At 45.2% G+C, this 19,368-nt stretch overlaps 1 non-coding gene across 1 annotated transcript; it reads right to left on the bottom strand.

Moving 5' to 3' along the window:
- Window positions 1-15,979: 15,979 nt before the first annotated feature.
- Window positions 15,980-16,099, bottom strand: trnal-caa (transfer RNA leucine (anticodon CAA)). Its single transcript has 2 exons — window positions 16,062-16,099; window positions 15,980-16,025 (listed from the first exon to the last, which is right to left on the bottom strand). It is a non-coding gene; the product is annotated as a tRNA-Leu (tRNA).
- Between the last annotated feature and the right edge of the window lie 3,269 nt (window positions 16,100-19,368).

Here is a 19,368-nt window from a genome sequence, read left to right as displayed (position 1 = left end):
GCAGTACATTGTGAAGGGAGAGACAGAACAGCCAGAATTGGTGCTGAAGTCTGTATTAATGACCTAGGTAATAAAAAAGTTCACAAGAGGCAGAATATACGGAGCTAGGAAAGTATTTAAAAGGCAGGACCTCAACAGTGGTAATCTCAGGATCACTCCCAATCCCAGGAAGATCAGGAATGGCAGAATAGACTAACTGAATGTGTCGCTTGAGGGATGGTGCAGGAGGGAGGGACTTAGACTCTGGAATCATTGGAACTGACTCTGGGGAAGGTGGGATCTGTAGCAGCTGGACAGGTTGCACCCCAGCAGGACAAGGATCTATATAGCAGGGGTGTTTGCTAGTACAATGAGGAAGGGTTTAAACTAGAGTGGCAGGGAAATGGGAACCTGAGCAGAGAGACAAGAGTGAGAGAACCAAAAACGCAAACAAAGGATGAAAAGATGGGGGAAAATGTAGAAGGCAGAGGAAACAAAGGCAAACATCAAATAGAACAGGAGTACATCAAAATTGTGTAAATTTGTCAAAAAGACAAGTCTAAAGGCACTGCATCTGAATGCATAGAGCATTTGCAATAAGGTAGAGAACAGCACAAATAGTTGTAAACGAGTACAATATGATTGAGAATGAAGAGCGAGGGATGTGGGGTGAACAAGGCTGGGTATATCCAAGGGTTAGGGGAGAAAGTAAGGACTGCAGATGTTGGAGGTTAGAGCTGAAACTGTGTTGCTGGAAAAACGCAGCAGGTCAGGCAGCATCCAAGGAGCAGGAGAATCGACGTTTCGGGCATGAACCCTTCTTCAGGGGCTCATGGGTTTTCAATCATTAGGAAAAAACGGCATAACAGAAAATTCGGTGGGAGTGGCATTGTTCATGAAAGATGAAATTGGTGCAAAAGTGAGAAAGGATTTTGGTGTAGGAAACCGGGATCACAAAGGCCTCTGGGAGGAGACAGCATCTCCACATTCAGTCACCCTCAGAAGGTAGGAGATTTCCCAGTGACAGGTAGGCCCCAGAAATCAAAACGGTGATACCCTTCAGCATTGGTAAGGGACATCAGGGTGGGGGTGTGCATGATGGAAAACGGAGTCTCCAGAAGTCATGGTCACCCATCACTTCATCCCCCACCCCACCACCCCCACAGTGAAGCCTCCTCAAAGATAGCTAGGCCTTTCTCTCAACATCTTCTGCCTTCACTATTTCACCAGTCTTCCTGGCTCCAAGCCCATCTCTTAATTTTCTGAAATTAAATGTTTTGGAACTGTATCCCCTCTTCCCTCCTATTCCAAGTGAGACCATAAGACAGTCCATTCAGCCCATCAAGTCTGTTCCACCATTCAATCATGGCTGATATATTTCTCAACCCCATTACCCTACCTTATCCCCACAACCCCTGGTTCTTTACTAATTAAGAACCGATCTGTTGCTGTCTTAAATACACTCCAGACTTAACCTCCACAACCGTCTGTAGCAATGAGTTCCACAGATTCATCATCTTCTGGTTGAAGAAATTTCTCCTCATCTCAGTTCTAAAGGGTCATCCCTTCACTCTGAGGTTGCGCCCTCAGGTCCTGGTCTCTGCTACTGTTGGAAACATCTTCTCCACGTCCACTCTATCCAGGCCTCTCAGTATTCCATAAGTTTCAATCAGATCCCCCTTCACCCTTCTAAACTCCATTGAGTACAGACTCAGAGTCCTTAACTGCTCCTCAAAAGACAAGCTCTTCATCCCTGGGATCATTCCTTGTAAACTTCCTCTCACCCCCTTCAAAGCCAGCACAGCCTTCCTTAGAGACCAGGCCTGAAACTGCTCACAATATTCCAAATGTGGTCTGACCAGACCCTTATACAGTCTCATCAGTATATCTATGCTCTTGTATTCTAGCCCTCCTGAAATACACTTGCATTTGCCTTCCTCACTGCCAACTGAACCTGCCTGTTAGCCTGAAGAGAATTCTGAATTGGGACTCCGAAGTCCCTTTGTGCTTCAGATTTTTGAAGCCGTTGTCCATTTATAAAATAATGTACACTTCTTCTTCCCACCAAACCTCACACTTTCCCACATGGTATTCCATCTACTACTTCTTTGCTCATTCTGAACAAAAAAGGAAGCTATCTAAAGGTTTGGGGAAAAGAGTAGACTTTCAGTTGTAAGGGTGGCACAGTGGTTAGTACTGCTGCCTCACAGCACCATGGTCCCAGGTTCAATTCCAGCCTTGGATGACTGTCTGTCGGTGTGATGTTTGGACTTTCTCCCTGTGTCTGTGTGGGTTTGCTCTGGTTTCCTCCCACAAGTCACAAAGATGTGCAGGCCAGATTAATTGGCCATACTATTAGGTGCGTTAGCCAGAGGGAAATGGGATTGGGTGGGTTATTCTTTGGAGGTCGGTGTGGACCTGTTGGGCCGAAGGACCTGTTTCCCCACTGTAGGGAATCTAATCTAATCTCAAAAGAGGAATGTGAGGTGTAGAGGTGTGAAGATTAGGTATTAAGTCTGGACCCTTTGTTAATCAAAGTTCATCTTGAAGGATTCCATAAATTACTTTGAAGAAGAGCACAGGCTTGTCCTGGTGACCAAGCCAATTTGTACCCTTCAATCAATACTAAGTAAACAGGTTATCTGGTCATTACCATTTGTGGGATCATGCTGTTCACAAATTGGCTGCTACATTTTCCTTGTGATGATGCTGCTTTTTTAACAAGGTTATCGTTGTCCTTGGTTTTCTTTTCAGAGACATTGTAACAGAAGCGATTCCAAAAAATCTGGCTTGGATGGGTTTTAGGGCCAATTTGATTATAGCTAACAGATATTTGGAAGTATTTGGAACAGCATCATTAAATTGGTAAAATCTGTTGGGTTTTTGGATAGCTTAAGTTTTTCTGTATTCTGTTCTCTTTTGTTTGTGTTTCATTCGGTAACCTTGTAAATAACTTCTGTTTTGTTTGAAACTAAACGGTTTGACTATTCTCTCCTGGAATATCCACTTCATGATTGCTTAAAGCAAAGTTAGGGTCTGGGCTACCTCCTCGAAACATTTTCAGGGGACCTGACCTGGTCCATAACACCCTACATCAAGAACTGCCTTTCAGAAGTGCCTCAATGGCTGTGAAGCTCTTTGGGCACGTTCTCAACGCATGAAGGACGCCACATAAATGCAAGTTATTACACTATTACCTTGGCCTTGCCCAGTTTATTTTTCCAGTTTGAAGAACGGGTAACTGCAATCTGCGAGCGAATCAAGGGAAGATCAAAGCAGCTTTAGGCGAGGCTCAGTGTCTGTACGTGTGCCCTAACATAGTGTAGGTAAACTATCTGCTGCTTCTTCTTGAGTCTCTTCCTCTCCCCTCCCCCACCCTCACAGCAGGCTGCTCCGAACCGATGTGTTTGAGCCTTACAGTTTATGACAGCTCAGTTCCCTCTGCACCGCCCGTGGTGCATGTTTCAATTCTCTTCGCCTCAACCTCGGTTCCGACCGCTGCTGATTCTCTCTCCACCACCTCCCCCCCACCACCTCCTCAACACAACTAGGAGGTTTTTTTTCCCTTTCTCTCTTACTTTTATTTTTAACAAACGACCTTTTCTGTGGCTGTGAAAGGCAGGCCCGCAAGCGATGACACAAAATATACTGCACTTCGCTCTGATCCATCCACAGTGTTGCTCTCCCAAGTCTTTTAACTCTTTGGGCAAAGTGATTCAAACGTTGCTTTCCACAGCCAAACAGGTGGGCGGCACGGTGGCACAGTGGTTAGCACTGCTGCCTCACAGCGCCTGTAGACCCGGGTTCAATTCCCGACTCAGGCGACTGACTGTGTGGAGTTTGCACGTTCTCTCCGTGTCTGCGTGGGTTTCCTCCGGGTGCTCCGGTTTCCTCCCACAGTCACAAAGATGTGCGGGTCAGGTGAATTGGTCAAGCTAAATTGCCCGTAGTGTTAGGTAAGGGGTAAATGTAGGAGTATGGGTGGGTTGTGCTTCGGCGGGTCGATGTGGGCTTGTTGGGCCAAAGGGCCTGTTTCCACACTGTAAGTCTAATCGGAAGGCAGAGGGGTGTACTGTCTATTGGTCCATAAAATCCTTCCACCTTGCATTCTCCAGGTTGCTCAGGTGTCCCCATGTCCTTGGGGTCATGACATTCATGGGTCATTCCTTCATATGTGAAAGTTGGTGGGTATAATTGGCAAGTCATAGAACATAGAACATAGAAAAATACAGCGCAGTACAGGCCCTTCAGCCCTCGATGTTGCGCCGACCGAAGCCTACCTAACCTACACTAGCCCAATAACCTCCAATGTCCGCTTAAATGACCATAAAGAGGGAGAGTCCACCACTGCTACTGGCAGGGCATTCCATGAACTCACAACCCGCTGAGTAAAAAATCTACCCCTAACATCTGTCCTATACCTACCACCCCTTAATTTAAAGCTGTGTCCCCTAGTAACAGCTGACTCCATACGCGGAAAAAGGTTCTCACTGTCAACCCTATCTAAGCCCCTAATCATCTTGTACACCTCTATCAAATCTCCCCTAAACCTTCTTTTCTCCAATGAGAAAAGCCCTAAGTGCCTCAGCCTTTCCTCATACGATCTTCCTACCATGCCAGGCAACATCCTGGTAAACCTCCTTTGCACTCGTTCTAATGCCTCCACATCCTTCCTATAGTATGGCGACCAAAACTGCACACAATACTCCAGATGAGGCCGCACCAGAGTCTTATACAACGGCACCATGACCTCAGGACTCCGGAACTCAATTCCTCTACCAATAAAGCCCAGTACACCATATGCCTTCTTCACAGCACTACTTACCTGGGTGGTAACTTTCAGAGATCTTTGTACATGGACACCAAGATCCCTCTGCTCATCCACACTACCAAGTCGTTTGACCCTGACTGGCATCGCCTTCTGAGTATGGTCTATGAAGACCACCATGTGAAGAGGAGAAAGCTCATAGATGTTGTCTGGTCCTTCAGAAGGCTGAGGCTAGGAGGCAGCTTTGGAGACACAGAGTCATTGAGTATCTTACAGAAGGACATAAATGTGTTGGAGATGGTTCAAAGGATTAGATTAATGCTTGGAATGCACAGGTTGTTTTACAAGGAGGAGTTGGATGGGTTTGTTTCTACTAGTATTTCTACTAGTATTTGTGGGCGGCATGGTGGCACAGTGGTTGGCACTGTTGCCTCACAGCGCGAGAGACCCGGGTTAAATTCCCACCTCAGGCAACTCTCTGTGTGGAGTTTGCACAATCTCCCCGTGTCTGCGTGGGTTTCCTCCGGGTGCTCCAGTTTCCTCCCACAATCCAAAAATGTGCAGGTTAGGTGAATTGGCCATGCTAAATTGCCCGTAGTGTTAGGTGAAGGGGTAAATGTAGGGGAATGGGTGGGTTGCGCTTCGGCGGGTGGGTTGCGCTTCGGCGGGTCGGTGTGGACTTGTTGGGCCGAAGGGCTTGTTTCCACACTGTAAGTAATCTAATCTAATCTAAAAAAAGTGAACAGTGACACGATTGAAGCACATAAGATCCTGAATGGTCTTAACAAGGTGGATGTGGAAAGGCTGTTTCCGGTTATGTGTGGTTTCCTGTTATGAACAAGATTTGTCTCTTTCAGGGCAGTGATGCAGAGAAAGCCATTCTCTCAGAGATTTGTGCAACATTGGGACACTCATCCCCTGAAGGGCATTGGAGATGAGATCATTAAATATTTTTAAGGCAGAGATAGATAAATTCCTGTGAGACAAGGGAGTTAGAGGTTATCAGGAATAGTGGAATTCAAAACACAAACAGATCATCCATGTGCCAGTGTTGGATTGGGTTGGGCAAGGTCAAAAATCACACCACATCAGGTTACAGTCCAACAGGTTTATTTGAAAACAATCACTTTCAGAGTGCTGCTGCTTCATCAGGAGCTCCGAAAGCCCATGTTTTCAAATAAACTCATTGGACTGTAACCAGGTGTCATAGAATCCCTACAATGTGGAAACAGGCCATTTGGCCCAACAAGTCCACACCGACCCTCTGAAGAGTAACCCACCCATTTCCTGTGACTAAGCACCAAACACTATAGGCAATTTAGCATGGCCAATTCACCTAACCTACACATCTTTGGATTGTGGGAGGAAACCAGACCACCCAGAGGAAACCTATGCAGACTTGGAGAGAATGTGCAAACTCCACATAGACAGTCGCCCAACGCTGGATTTGAACCTGGGTCCCTGGCGCTGTGAGGCAGCAGTGCTAGCCACTGAGCCACTGTGCTGCACCGTGTAATTTTTTGAACCATAACCGTAATAAGTAGTGGAGTAGGATCAAGGAGCTGAATAACCTACTTCCACCCCTACCATTTATACAAATGTTCCTGTATATATTAAAGACATCATGGGAAAAGAGCATAATACAGGAAAATGGTATTGAGGGAGAAGATCCAGTCATGACCTTATTGAGTGGCAGAGTAGGCTTGAAGAGATAGATATCGTCTCTGATAGGCACAGGGTACTCTACAGGGATACAAACCCCAAGCTTGTCCACTAAGTCATCAGCCTTTGCAGGTGGGGGTCTCTTCTGTCATGGTGGCAGCAGGACAAGGCCAAGAAGTGGACATTAGTTGACAACTCATGGGCCTGACTTAGCCTATTGGGCAGACCAACTGGCTCACTACTTGTCACACTGTGAGTGATGTACTGGTAGGAACAAGGGGGAAGGTTACTGCTATGGCAGGCACTGCTGGCACCCTATTTGACACACCTCCTCCACTAACCAACCATCCAGCTCCCAGTGGGGCGGGGGAGGGGGGGGGGGTCAGGAGTCAAATTCTGATGGGGCTCCGTGTGGAGAAGTAAGAAGACATCGGCTTTGCATCCTAGCAAAATGGATCAGAATATCTTGTAAGTGGAAGAAATATGAGGTAGTGAAGCAGTTGTGATTTAGGAATCCATGCACTGAAAGCTGGTGCCACTGGTACAAAAAACAATTCTAAAGACAAGAGTGGTGGCATTAGAATGGAGGAAGATGGAGGTGGAGCAGTAATGTCACTGGATTAGAAACTTAGCCAGTGCTCGAGAGATGTGGGGTTCAAATGCCGCCACGGTAGCTGGTGAATTTTGTATTCCATTAATAATTGTGGAATGTAAAGTTAGTCTTAGTGACAGACAATATCAGCAATAGTCATAAAAACCCATTTGGTTCATGAATGTTGTTTAGGGAAGGAAACCTGCCATCCTTACCGAGTCTGGCGTCTCTGTAACCGTCGTCCCTCTCATTATGTTTTTTGCTGTGCACACAACAGTAGCTTTAGGAAATCAATGCTTGAAATGGTGTTGACACACCAATTGGATCGGGCCCACTGCATGTGACTCGAGATCCACACCAAGTTAATTGCCCACTGAAGTGATACTAGCAATCTTACTAAATAGTGGGCCAGTCTCAACGGGCTGAATGGTCTCCTCCTACTCCTGTTATCTCATGTTCCTTTGCTTCAGTTGTACAGTACCATGGTCCAACCCCATCAAGAGCACCACATTCAGTTTTTAATGCCATATCTCAGAAAACATACAACCTTGGATGGGTTCAGACCACATTTGCAAGAATAGTACTGGATATGAGGGGTGAATTATGAAAACAGTTTGAACAAAGTTGGTTTGCATTTCCTTGAATTTGGAAAGTTTTGAAGGAATTGAATAAAGGACTAATGATCCAATTATTCCATTATCTATAGCCTGCTTCCAAATTTTAAGATCTTGCCCTGAAATCTCCCCATCAATAGGATAGATTCCCCCTTGATAGGGAGATTTCAGGCCAAACTCTTTAAATTAGAAGCATAGATAATGGAATAATTGGGTCATTGTTAAACAAATATACCAAGGCATTTAGGAACATGGGTAATTGGAACAAGAGTTGTCCATTCGGCCCTTCAAGTTTGTGTTGCTATCCAAATAGATCATGACTGATATTAATCAATGCTGGAAAATAGGTTTGAGTTAGAGATCGACCATGATCTAACAACAGAACAGAACAAACCCAAGGAGCAGAATGGCCTACTGACAATCATTTCCTTTAGGTAACAAGAGCAACAGCTGAGCTGCCAGCAATAAGGGAATGATTAAGGGCAGTAATAAGGATCTACTGAACACACATACCAGCTTCTAGAGGAGAGACAAGAAGATCAAATCAACTGCATTTGAATAAATTAAAATAAATGTACCAAAGACTTTGTGAGGTCTTTATAAAAGGGGTGAAAGAACTAATTCAGGTCATTTACTTAATAATGATTTTATTACTTTGTGAAGTAAAATGCTGCCATTGTCTAATTTCCACATATTATTTATTCACAGACATATATTGGTATCAAACACAAAATCGGTCAATTTATTGATTCAGAAGAGACAACACATTGATGTGTATTTGCTGTAAATATGTTTTCATGCATCACAACTAGAAGAAAAAGAATCTGTCTGGAACTTTCCATTGTTTCAATATGTGGGCCATATTGTTCAAAATGCTGGCCCCAGACACTTGACAATCCTTCAGCAGAATTGTCACAGCTCCTTTGTGGTCACACTGTGTGAACCTAACCCTTTATTGGGACCTTGACCCTTTATCAGGAGGAATACCTGTCTTTTTTTTTATCATATCTGGTCTGGACCTTCCCACATCTCCACTATGGACACTCTGTGTCTGGGTCAAGAGTTGGTGCTGAAAACTGGAACTTGCCATCCTCAGTAAAAAGAATCTCCAAACTTAGCTCTGGAAAGTTCCATTCCATGGAGAGCAACTTGAATGTGACAATCAACCAAAACTGGGACTCAAATTCACCCCCGATGTTGTGTTGAACCATTCTCACACACTATAGACAGGTGCCCAATGACTGTATTACCAGCTCCTCCTAGATCCCATCTACTGTCTGCTTCATTCATGTTGGCATCTGACGCTCTCAAAGAGAGTTCAGAAATTGTGTTGGTATAGTAGTCAAGCCCCTGAGCAAAGTCTACTGCTTACAAATTTTTAGTTGCCAAGCCAGCATCATTGCACAATATTATTTACTCTCCTCCTTTCTGCGGGTGTCTGATAAGTGATCATTTTCACTAGTGAACCAATTTCAATTAACAAAAACGACTTCCTATGTACATTAACTGTATTTGAACCTAAATGACTGAGTGGGTAATTCCTGTTAAGTGAATATATCATTATAGAATTAAAACTTTCTTTTGTAGGAATGATGTTAAACTTTAAAGGATTCAGGAAAGATTACAAGGATGTTGCTGGAGAGGTTGAACTGTAGGGTGAGGCTGAATAGGCTGGCATTTTTTTCCCTGGAGCATCTGAGGTTGAGGGGTGGCCTTATAGAGCTTTATAGAATCATGAGGGGCATGGATAGGATGAATGGTCAAGGTCGTTTTCCTGGGATAAGGGGAGTCAAAACTAGAGGGCATAGGTTTACGGTGAGAGGGGAAAGTTTTAAAAGGACTCTGAGGGGCATCTTTTTCATACAGAGGATGGTACATGTATTGAACAAGCTGTCACAGGAAATAGTGGAGGCTGGTACAATTAGAACATTTAAAAGGCATCTGGATAGATACATGATTAGGAAGAGTTTAGTGGGATATGGGCCGATTGCTGGCAAACAGGATAGATCGGTTTAGGATATCTGATTGGCGTGTACAAGTTGGACCAAAGGGTCTGTTTCCACATTGTATAACTCTGTGCCTCTATATAATGTATGGATTCCTTTCTAAGGATACTGTGATGTAACAGAATGATAACACACCTAATAAACTGACAATTAAATCATCAACTTTCTCACATCCCCTCCATCCAGCATTCTGTTACTTGCAGGGGAAAACTGAATGAATTTCACTGTCTTTGGGATCTGATTGTAAATGATACAGCTCCCCTGGACCAGTGCACTCTCAGGGGGTTCTGGTCTAGAGGATTCATCAAGCCTCACTTCGCAACCTGGTCTGTCGTGTCTGGTAAACAATGCTTTCCAAAACAGCCACTGACCGAATTCGGTGGATATTCCCTCGACCCCGCTACAAAGGGATCATTACAAAAACACTTTGAACCTCTCTTCGAAGTGTGGCATCAATGACATGAATGACTGGGAACAGCTTCCTACCAATTCTTCACTGCAGTGATAACTTGTATATTGAACTACATTCTTCCAATTTCTCCGTATCTATTGCATCTGCTCTGACAATTCTGCAAACACAGTGGTATTTACAATTCTCAGTCTCCCGGCCCACAACTCTCATTCCTGATGAAGGGCTTATACCCGAAACATTGAGTTTCCTGCTCCTCAGATGCTGCCTGACCGGCTGTGCTTTTCCAACACCACACTCTCGACTCTGATCTCCAGCTTCTGCAATCCTCACTTTCTCATTTACAACATGATTCCCTTTTCCTCAACTGAGAACAGACTCTACTGTGATTGACAGGGTCCTCGATCTATTTCCTACCTAGCAGTTCTTACCCCTTTCCCTCCCTCTCAGAACCCTCTTGTCCTCACTTTCCACCCCACCAGCCTCCATATTCGAAGGTTTATCCTCCGCCATCTGCCATCACCTTCAGCACAATGCTAGAACCAGACTCATCAGTCCCTTCCCTGTCAACATTCTAATGGGATAGTTCCCTTTACGACACCATGGTCCACTCCCAGGTCAACTCCAATATCTCGTCCCCTTGCATTGGCACCTTCCCATGTAATCATAGAAGGTGTACCTCTCCTCTCCTCAACGTTCGTGGCCCCAAATACTCTTTCGAGATGTAAAAGAGATCATAGGGCTGCTCTCTCATTAGAAAGAGAGAGACAACTGATGGTGGTTTAGCCTGAAGGTCACCACACCTCAGGTGAGGTCGAGAAGTTGGGACTGTCATGGTAGCCTCAGTCAGTTCGGGAATTGAACCTGTAGCATTAGTGTACAATACAAACCAGGCATTCAACCAACTGAGCTATCCAACTCCCAATGTAACCACAGTGTGTGTGTACTTCTTCCAATTTAGTTGACTGTTTTCACTGCTCATATCACAAATCGGAAGGGATCTAAACATAGACTGAGTGATCACTTTGCAGAACACCTCCACTGCATCCTCAAGCATGACCCTGATTGCTTCCTATTTCAGTTTAAAATCTTGCTCCAATGCTTACATTTCTGTCTTAGACCTGATGCAAGGCCCCAGTGAAGACAATCCAAGGTGGAGGGACAGCACTTCATCTTCCAATCAGGCACTTGGCAGCCTCTTGGCTCAACAGGGAATTCAACAAATTCAGAGACTGAACACTGCCGTCTTTGAAATTTCTTTCTCTACATGTGCTAGTCTATCTTCTCCCATGTGTTTGCTTTCAGACAGAGCTGATATTTACTTTGCTGTTACCACGAACCTTAGACCAATGCTTTGCTTCTTTACTGCAACCATTACCATTCCTTTTGCTTATTGTTCCAAGATAGCTTTGGTGTTTAATCTCCCCTGCCCTGCTTCCTAACCCTAACCATCCCTATTATTCTACCGGACCCTGCCCATCTTCAGCAGCACCAAATCCATCACATTCCCACCTTTCTTCATTTCTAAAGAGTCACTTCAGCCTAAAAAGGTTAAGTCTGTGCTTTTCTCTCTCTGCAGAGGCTGCCATGTTCTGTTTTTATTTCAGAACTCCAGCATCTGCAGTGTTTTGCTTTCATTTTAATGCTGAGGCAGAAGAGGAAAGGATGTAATCCTACTCTCCAGATCCCACAATCCCACTGGGATATCCTGCTGTCTGAGCCCAAAGGATCTTGGGTTGAAGATCAGCCCAATCAGTCACATGAAGGTTTGTCCCGTGTGAAGATAGCTTCCAACCAAGAGTCAACCAGCTACAGAGAGGTTGAGTTGCCCTTCAGAGGGTCAGTGTGGGCTGAATTACCTGCTTTCACACTGTAGGGGTTTCATGAGATGGTAATAAAACAGTTGGATTCATTTGTAGGATTATGCATCTCTTAGTTAGTGAAGTTATAATCTACTTTGGTAACTGATTCAACTGCAGTTAGAATGTTGTACATTGTTTTGGTTCCCATATCATGAGGGTGGTACAGTGGCTCAGTGGTTAGCACTGCTGCCTCACAGTTACAGGAACCTGGGTTCGATTCCAGCCTCAGGTGTGGAGTTTGCACATTCTTTCCGTGTCTGAATAGGTTTCCTCTAGGTGGTCTGGCTTCCTCCCACAGTCCACAGATGCTAAATTGCCCCATAGTGATCAATGATGTGTAGGATAAGTGTATTAGCCTTGAGAAATACAGGGGGATGGGTCTGGGTGGGGTACTCTTCAGAGGGTCGGTGTGGACTTGGTGGGCCAAATGGCCGGTTTCCACACTGTTGGGATTCTATGAGACAACTGCACCACGATGTAACCTCTAACTTAGTCCAGTCAGCCAGCCTAAATCAGTGGCAAATTAACCAGGTGACTCTTACTCTTCTGAGAGATCTTTATCTCAGTGCATTCAGTTATCATAAGATCATAAGAAATAAAAACAGCAGTAGGACATTCAACCCCTCAAACCTACTCTGCCATTCAATAAGATCATGGCTGATCAAACTGTGACTTTCACTCTATATTCCCCCATAACTCTTGATTAAAAAGAACTGTATCTGAACCTTGGATATGTCAAATGCCCCAGCCTCCACAACTCTCAGGAATGAAGAATTCCAAAATTTGATGACCCTTTGGGTGAATAAAACCCAACTCATCTCTTTCACAACTGGGTGTCCCTTTATTCTGTTTTTGTCCCATATTTCCGTCACCTCCTCTCAGTACCTACCCTGGAAAACTCCCTCAGAATCTTATAGCATTTTAATCTCTCAATCGTTGCCTCTCATTCTTCGAAATCCCAATGAATATAGGCTCAACCTTTCTCCAATGCAAATAAAAACAGGAGTGGGCCGTTCACCCTCTCACATCTACTTCATCCCAGGAATTAGCTCGAGCGAACCTGTTCTGAACTACATTTAATGCATGTATATCACTGCCCCACCCCCATCCTTAATCAAGGAAACCAAAACTGCACACAGTTCTCCAGATGTTGTCTCACCAGTGCCTGCAGAGGTGTAGCAAGACTACCTGTCTTTATTCTTCAAATGTCTTGTTTAGATTAGATTAGATTACTGACAGTGTGGAAACAGGCCCTTCGGCCCACCAAGTCCACACCGACCCACCGAAGCGCAACCCACCCAGACCCATTCCCCAACATTTCCCCCTTCACCAAACAGTACGGGCAATCTAGCATGGCCAATTCACCTAACCTGCACATTTTTGGACTGTGGGAGGAAACCGGAACACCTGGAGGAAACCCACGCAGACACAGGGAGAATGTGCAACCTCCACACAGATAGTCACCTGAGGCGGGAATTGAACCCAGGTCTCTGGCGCTGTGAAACAGTTTAATTTGGGGTTATTCCCTGGAGTGGCGGAGTCTGAGGAATGACCTTACAGAGGTTTATAAAATCATGAGGGGCATGGATAGGGTGAATAGCCAAAGTAGGGAAGTCCAAAACTAGAGGGCATAGATTTATGGTGAGAGGGGAAAGAAACAAACGGGATCTATGGAGCAACTTTTCCACGCAGAGGTTGGCGTATGTATGAAATTAACTGCCAGAGGAAGAGGTGGAGGCTGGTGCAATTACAACATTTAAAAGGCATCTGGATGGGCATATGAATAGGAAGGGTTTAGAGGGACATGGGCCAAATGTCATCAAATGGGACTGGATGAATTTAGGATATCTGGTCAGCATGGATGAGTTAGACCGAAGGTCTGTTTCTGTGCTGTACATTTCTGTGATTCTTTGACTCAAATTCATGCTACTTTTGATAACGCTATGGGCAACAGAGAGAGAACGGCTTACCTGAGTGACTGTGACTCCAACAAACCTCAAGAAACTCAATACCTCCGGGACAAAGTGCCTACTTGACTGTATTCCACTCAGTACCTTCAATATTCAGTTAAAAATGAGGTCTGCAGATGCTGGAGATCACAGTTGAAAATGTGTTGCTGGTTAAAGCACAGCAGGTCAGGCAGCATCCAAGGAATAGGAAATTTGACGTTTCGGGCATAAGCCCTTCATCAGGAATGAGGAGAGGGTGCCAGGCAGGCTAAGATAAAAGGTAGGGAGGAGGGACTTGGGGGAGGGGCGATGGAGATGTGATAGGTGGAAGGAGGTCAAGGTGAGGGTGATAGGCCGGAGTGGGGTGGGGGTGGAGAGGTTAGGAAGAAGATTGCAGGTTAGGAGGGCGGTGCTGAGTTGAGGGAACCGACTGAGACAAGGTGGGGGGAGGGGAAATGAGGAAACTGGAGAAATCTGAGTTCATCCCTTGTGGTTGGAGGGTTCCCAGGCGGAAGATGAGGCGTTCTTCCTCCAACCGTCGTGTTGTTATGTTTTGCCGGTGGAGGAGTCACACCCCCCACCAACCCAACCTCCACTCCCGGCACCTTCCCCTGCAACCGCAGGAAATGTAAAACTTGCGCCCACACCTCCTCCCTCACTTCCCTCCAAGGCCCCAAGGGATCCTTCCATATCCGCCACAAGTTCACCTGTACCTCCACACACATCATCTATTGCATCCGCTGCACCCGATGTGGCCTCCTCTACATTGGGGAGACGGGCCGCTTACTTGCGGAGCACTTCAGAGAACACCTCAGGGACGCCCGGACCAACCAACCCAACCACCCCATGGCTCAACACTTTAACTCTCCCTCCCACTCCACCGAGGACATGCAGGTCCTTGGACTCCTCCACCGGCAAAACATAACAACACGACGGTTGGAGGAAGAACGCCTCATCTTCCGCTTGGGAACCCTCCAACCACAAGGGATGAACTCAGATTTCTCCAGTTTCCTCATTTCCCCTCCCCCCACCTTGTCTCAGTCGGTTCCCTCAACTCAGCACCGCCCTCCTAACCTGCAATCTTCTTCCTAACCTCTCCGCCCCCACCCCACTCCGGCCTATCACCCTCACCTTGACCTCCTTCCACCTATCACATCTCCATCGCCCCTCCCCCAAGTCCCTCCTCCCTACCTTTTATCTTAGCCTGCCTGGCACCCTCTCCTCATTCCTGATGAAGGGCTTATGCCCGAAACGTCGAATTTCCTATTCCTTGGATACTGCCTGACCTGCTGTGCTTTAACCAGCAACACATTTTCAACCTTCAATATTCACTCCTTTCACCACCAATGCACAGTGGCAGCAGTGTATACCATCGACAAGATGGAATGCAGTACCTCTCCAAGGCTGTTCTGATAGTGCCTGGTAAACACACAACCTCTAACACTTGGAAGGACAAGGGCAGCAGACGAGGGTACCACCCACTATGTGTTTCCACTCCAAGCCAGAGATGAGGGGTTTGCTTTATGAAGAGAGATCGAGCAGTTTTGGCCTATACTCTCTAGAGTTTAGAATAACAAGATCCATTTGTGTATATAATGTGTTAAACGGGATTGCCAATGTAGATTAAGAGAGGATGTTTCCTCATATAGAATGAGAAATTTTAGAATAAAGGGGTAGCAGATTTTTAAACAGAGATGAGGAGAAATTGCTTCTCTCAAAGGGTCATGAATGTGTGGAATTCCCTGTCACAGAACGTGATGGCTGCCAGGCTAGTGAGTGAATTTAAGGAGGAGATAGACAGATTTTTAATTAGTGATTAGATTAGATTAGATTACTTACAGTGTGGAAACAGGCCCTTCGGCCCAACAAGTCCACACCGACCCGCCGAAGCGCAACCCACCCATACCCCTACATTTACCCCTTACCTAACACTACGGGCAATTTAGCATGGCCAATTCACCTGACCCGCACATCTTTGGACTGTGGGAGGAAACCGGAGTACCCGGAGGAAACCCACGCAGACACGGGGAGAACGTGCAAACTCCACACAGTCAGTCACCTGAGGTGGGAATTGAACCCAGGTCTCTGGCGCTGTGAGGCAGCAGTGCTAACCACTGTGCCACCGTAAAAGGGAGACATGTCAGGAGTGGGATTTGAACCCACGCCCCTAGAAAGGGACCAGAATTCACAAGCCCAGATGCAGAGCAAGGATTAACGCTCCTTGAGTCTGGCGCCTTAGACCACTAGGCCATGCTGATGAGACGGTTAAAGAGTTATGGAGAACAGGCAGGAAAGTAAAGTTGAGGCTGAGATGACATCAGCCATGACTGCAAATGGGACAGCAGGCTCGAGGGGCTGAATTGCCTACTCCTACGCCTGGCTCTTATGCTGTTATATTCTAAGCCACACACCATCCTGACTTGGAAATACATCACCATTCCTACACTGTCTTTAGATCAAAGTCCTGAACTTCCCTCATGTCTGACAACACTGCAAGTGTTCCTGCAGTATGTGAACTGCGGAGGTTCAAGGAAGTGGCTCACCACCACTCTCTCAAGGGAAACTGGAGATGTCCAATAAATACTAACTTAGCCAACAATGTCCGCACCTTTTGATCGACTACATAAAAAATGTCTAGTCTGAGGATGTTTGCCAGATATACCAGATTATAACTTACCTCAGGTCCCACAAAGTTTAGATTATCCCAAACCTTTCAATTATACCACAAAATATAACCAGTTAAAGAAACATTGAAATGCTGAGTTTGCAACTGGAGGATGAGCTGGAAGACTGGTATGTCCAGAGATAGTATGTCTGGCTTGTTTGTAATTGTCCTTTAACCAATAAATCAATGAATGCAGCAACCTAACCCTAATTTCACATGTAATTCCATTGTGAAATTTTATTTCAATGATTGGCAAATACCCAACAATTTGGAATTCAAAACTTTTTACATACCGGATATTCAACATTGAAAACCATTCGACCAGACTTTAGGCAATTTGAAATCATCCGGTGTGCACTGGGATTGGATTAGTCTCTGAAAATCACTGGCTGGTTTCTGTCAAGGTGTTCGGTTTTGTGCTTTTGAGTGGGGTTATCTCTTTAATCAAGGTTTTGTACAAACTGAAGCTGTTTGTTCAATCCTGCAAGGGAGGGTCAAGGTCCCAAGAGTGAACTTCAGTCAGAAATAAACTGAGACATCAGTGACTAAATAAATCCCAAACTTTGTCCAGGCAGTTTCCATGGTCAGGCTGGTAGACTACAGAAAGGGGTTGAGAGTGGTCAGGTTTGTCTGGGGAATGGGTGGGGGCCTGGTTTAGCATGGGTGTCTGTCGGGCATAGGTAGGATCTTTCCCCTCCCATCCCATGGCAACAAAAAGGCCACTTGCCTTGGGCACCTCTCAGTAGTAGTAGGAGACAGTGCATTAGTGACCATTAATTGGACACTCACTAGGTCCCAAAGGTGATCAAGCCACCTGATGTCTCCCCTACCGTGGACAAAAGATTATAGGTACACTGTGCTGTCACCACAGCATCACATTTTACACTCTGCTGCTTGCCAAATGTCCTAAATGGGTAGGTTGAGGGAGACCTGGGGGAGGCATGGAGCTCCATAGTGTCGAGTTATGAAGTGAAGATGACTCAATGCACTTTGACTTATGGGTTCTGCAATAACGTACTGCATATGGTGATTTATTTCAAATTTGAAGAAACAAACTAGAACTAGCTCCAGATGTGTCCTTGACATGTATAATGTTGCTCTTATGTTTAACTATTACCAGTCCACCAATTAGACTTCAGCTAGACTATGGTATATAATGGCAGCATCCAAGGAACAGGAGATTCGACGTTTCGGGCCTAAGCCCTACTTCAGGAATGAAGAAGGGCTTATGCCCGAAACGTCGAATCTCCTGTTCCTTGGATGCTGCCTGACCTGCTGCGCTTTTCCAGCAACACATTTTCAGCTCCGATCTCCAGCATCTGCGGTCCTCACTTTCTCCTATGGTACATAATGCTAGGCACCATAGTTTAGCAAGAAGTCAAGGCCTTAGACAGGGTGCAATGGAGATTCACTGTAATGGTACTTCAGTGATGTGGAGGCATGAAAGAAGCTGGGATTATTATCTTTAAAGCAGGGAAGGTTAGGGTGTTGAAGATTATAGTCATGATTTGGAGACATCGATGTTAGACTGAGGTATACAAAGTTAAAAATCACACCACACCAGGTTATAGTCCAACAGGTTTATTTGGAAGCACTAGCTTTCGGAGCACGACTCCTTCATCAGGTAGTTGTGGAGAATATTCTCCACAACCACCTGATGAAGGAACAGCGCTCCAAAAGCTAGTGCTTCCAAATAAACCTGTTGGACTATAACCTGGTGTGGTGTGATTTTTAACTTTGAAGATTATAAATAGCTTTGGTAAGAATGTACAGGGAGAAGCTGTTTCTTCTAGCAGGATGGTGGGTAAGCAGAGGATCCCCATTGAAAGTAATTACCAGAGGGAGGGATACAGACATGATATGCTGCTCTGATCTGAGTGCACTGCCTGAAAGGGTAATGAAAGCAAATTCAATTGTAACATTAGAAAGGGAACTGCATAAGGGGAAAAGAATTGCAGAGGGAGTGTAACTTATTGAATAACTCTTCCCTCAAAGATCTGCATCACCTTGCTATCACAATTCAAACTAGCATCTTGTCCATTGAGTGACACTATGCTTTGAGTTACAGCATCTTAAGGCAGAACAGTGCCAGAAAAGAGGCAGAAATAGAAGCAAGTCCTGCCCTTCAGGTTTCAGTGATTCATGGGCCATCCTGTTCCATGTGACCAAAGTTCTGCAGGTCATTCATCCACAACCTCAATGACCTTTAAAGACCTGGTGCAGTACTTGGGCTTAATGGCTGCATGATTCCATCCCATTACAAAGTTTCCACATGAAGACCATAAATTCAGTATACATCAGGAGAAAGTACCTGGATCAGAGGTTCAAATACTGACTGATATCTTTGACTTGTGAGCCAGTCAAAATTTGTAAAACCTTTCTTATAAAATCAAGTTGTTCTTGAAAACGGCTTTGTTTTTGGTTTTACCAAAGCTCTAGTAAAATTTACGGAATTCAACGTCAACAAATTTCTACATTTAATGAGGTTTGCAGAGGGGAATATTCCAAAATATCAGCCTGCCCATCAATATTGATACGGTTACTTACTTTGGGTGTACATGTGCTTATGTCATTGAAAATGGTCAGCTGAGAGAGTAGTTAATAAAATGTATACTATCCTTGGCTTTCTTCAGTGTGCTGTGGACTAAAAGCACATGGAGGTTATGTTAAACCTGTGAGAGAGACTGATTCAGCCTCAAGTCCAGTTCTGGACACCACATTTTCAGAAAGACATGAAGGCATTGATGAGGGTGCAGGAAAGATTCATGAGAATGGATCCAGGCACGAGGACCACCCATTATGTAGAAGGATTAGAGCAATTTTCCTTGGAGAATTTGAGAAGAGATTTGATTGAGATCTTCA

Source organism: Hemiscyllium ocellatum, chromosome 33, assembly GCF_020745735.1.
Source record: "Hemiscyllium ocellatum isolate sHemOce1 chromosome 33, sHemOce1.pat.X.cur, whole genome shotgun sequence".
NCBI classification, from domain to species: Eukaryota; Metazoa; Chordata; class Chondrichthyes; order Orectolobiformes; family Hemiscylliidae; genus Hemiscyllium; species Hemiscyllium ocellatum.
The sequence above is the reverse complement of the archived record's forward strand: the minus strand, read 5'-3'. Positions and strand labels throughout refer to the sequence as shown.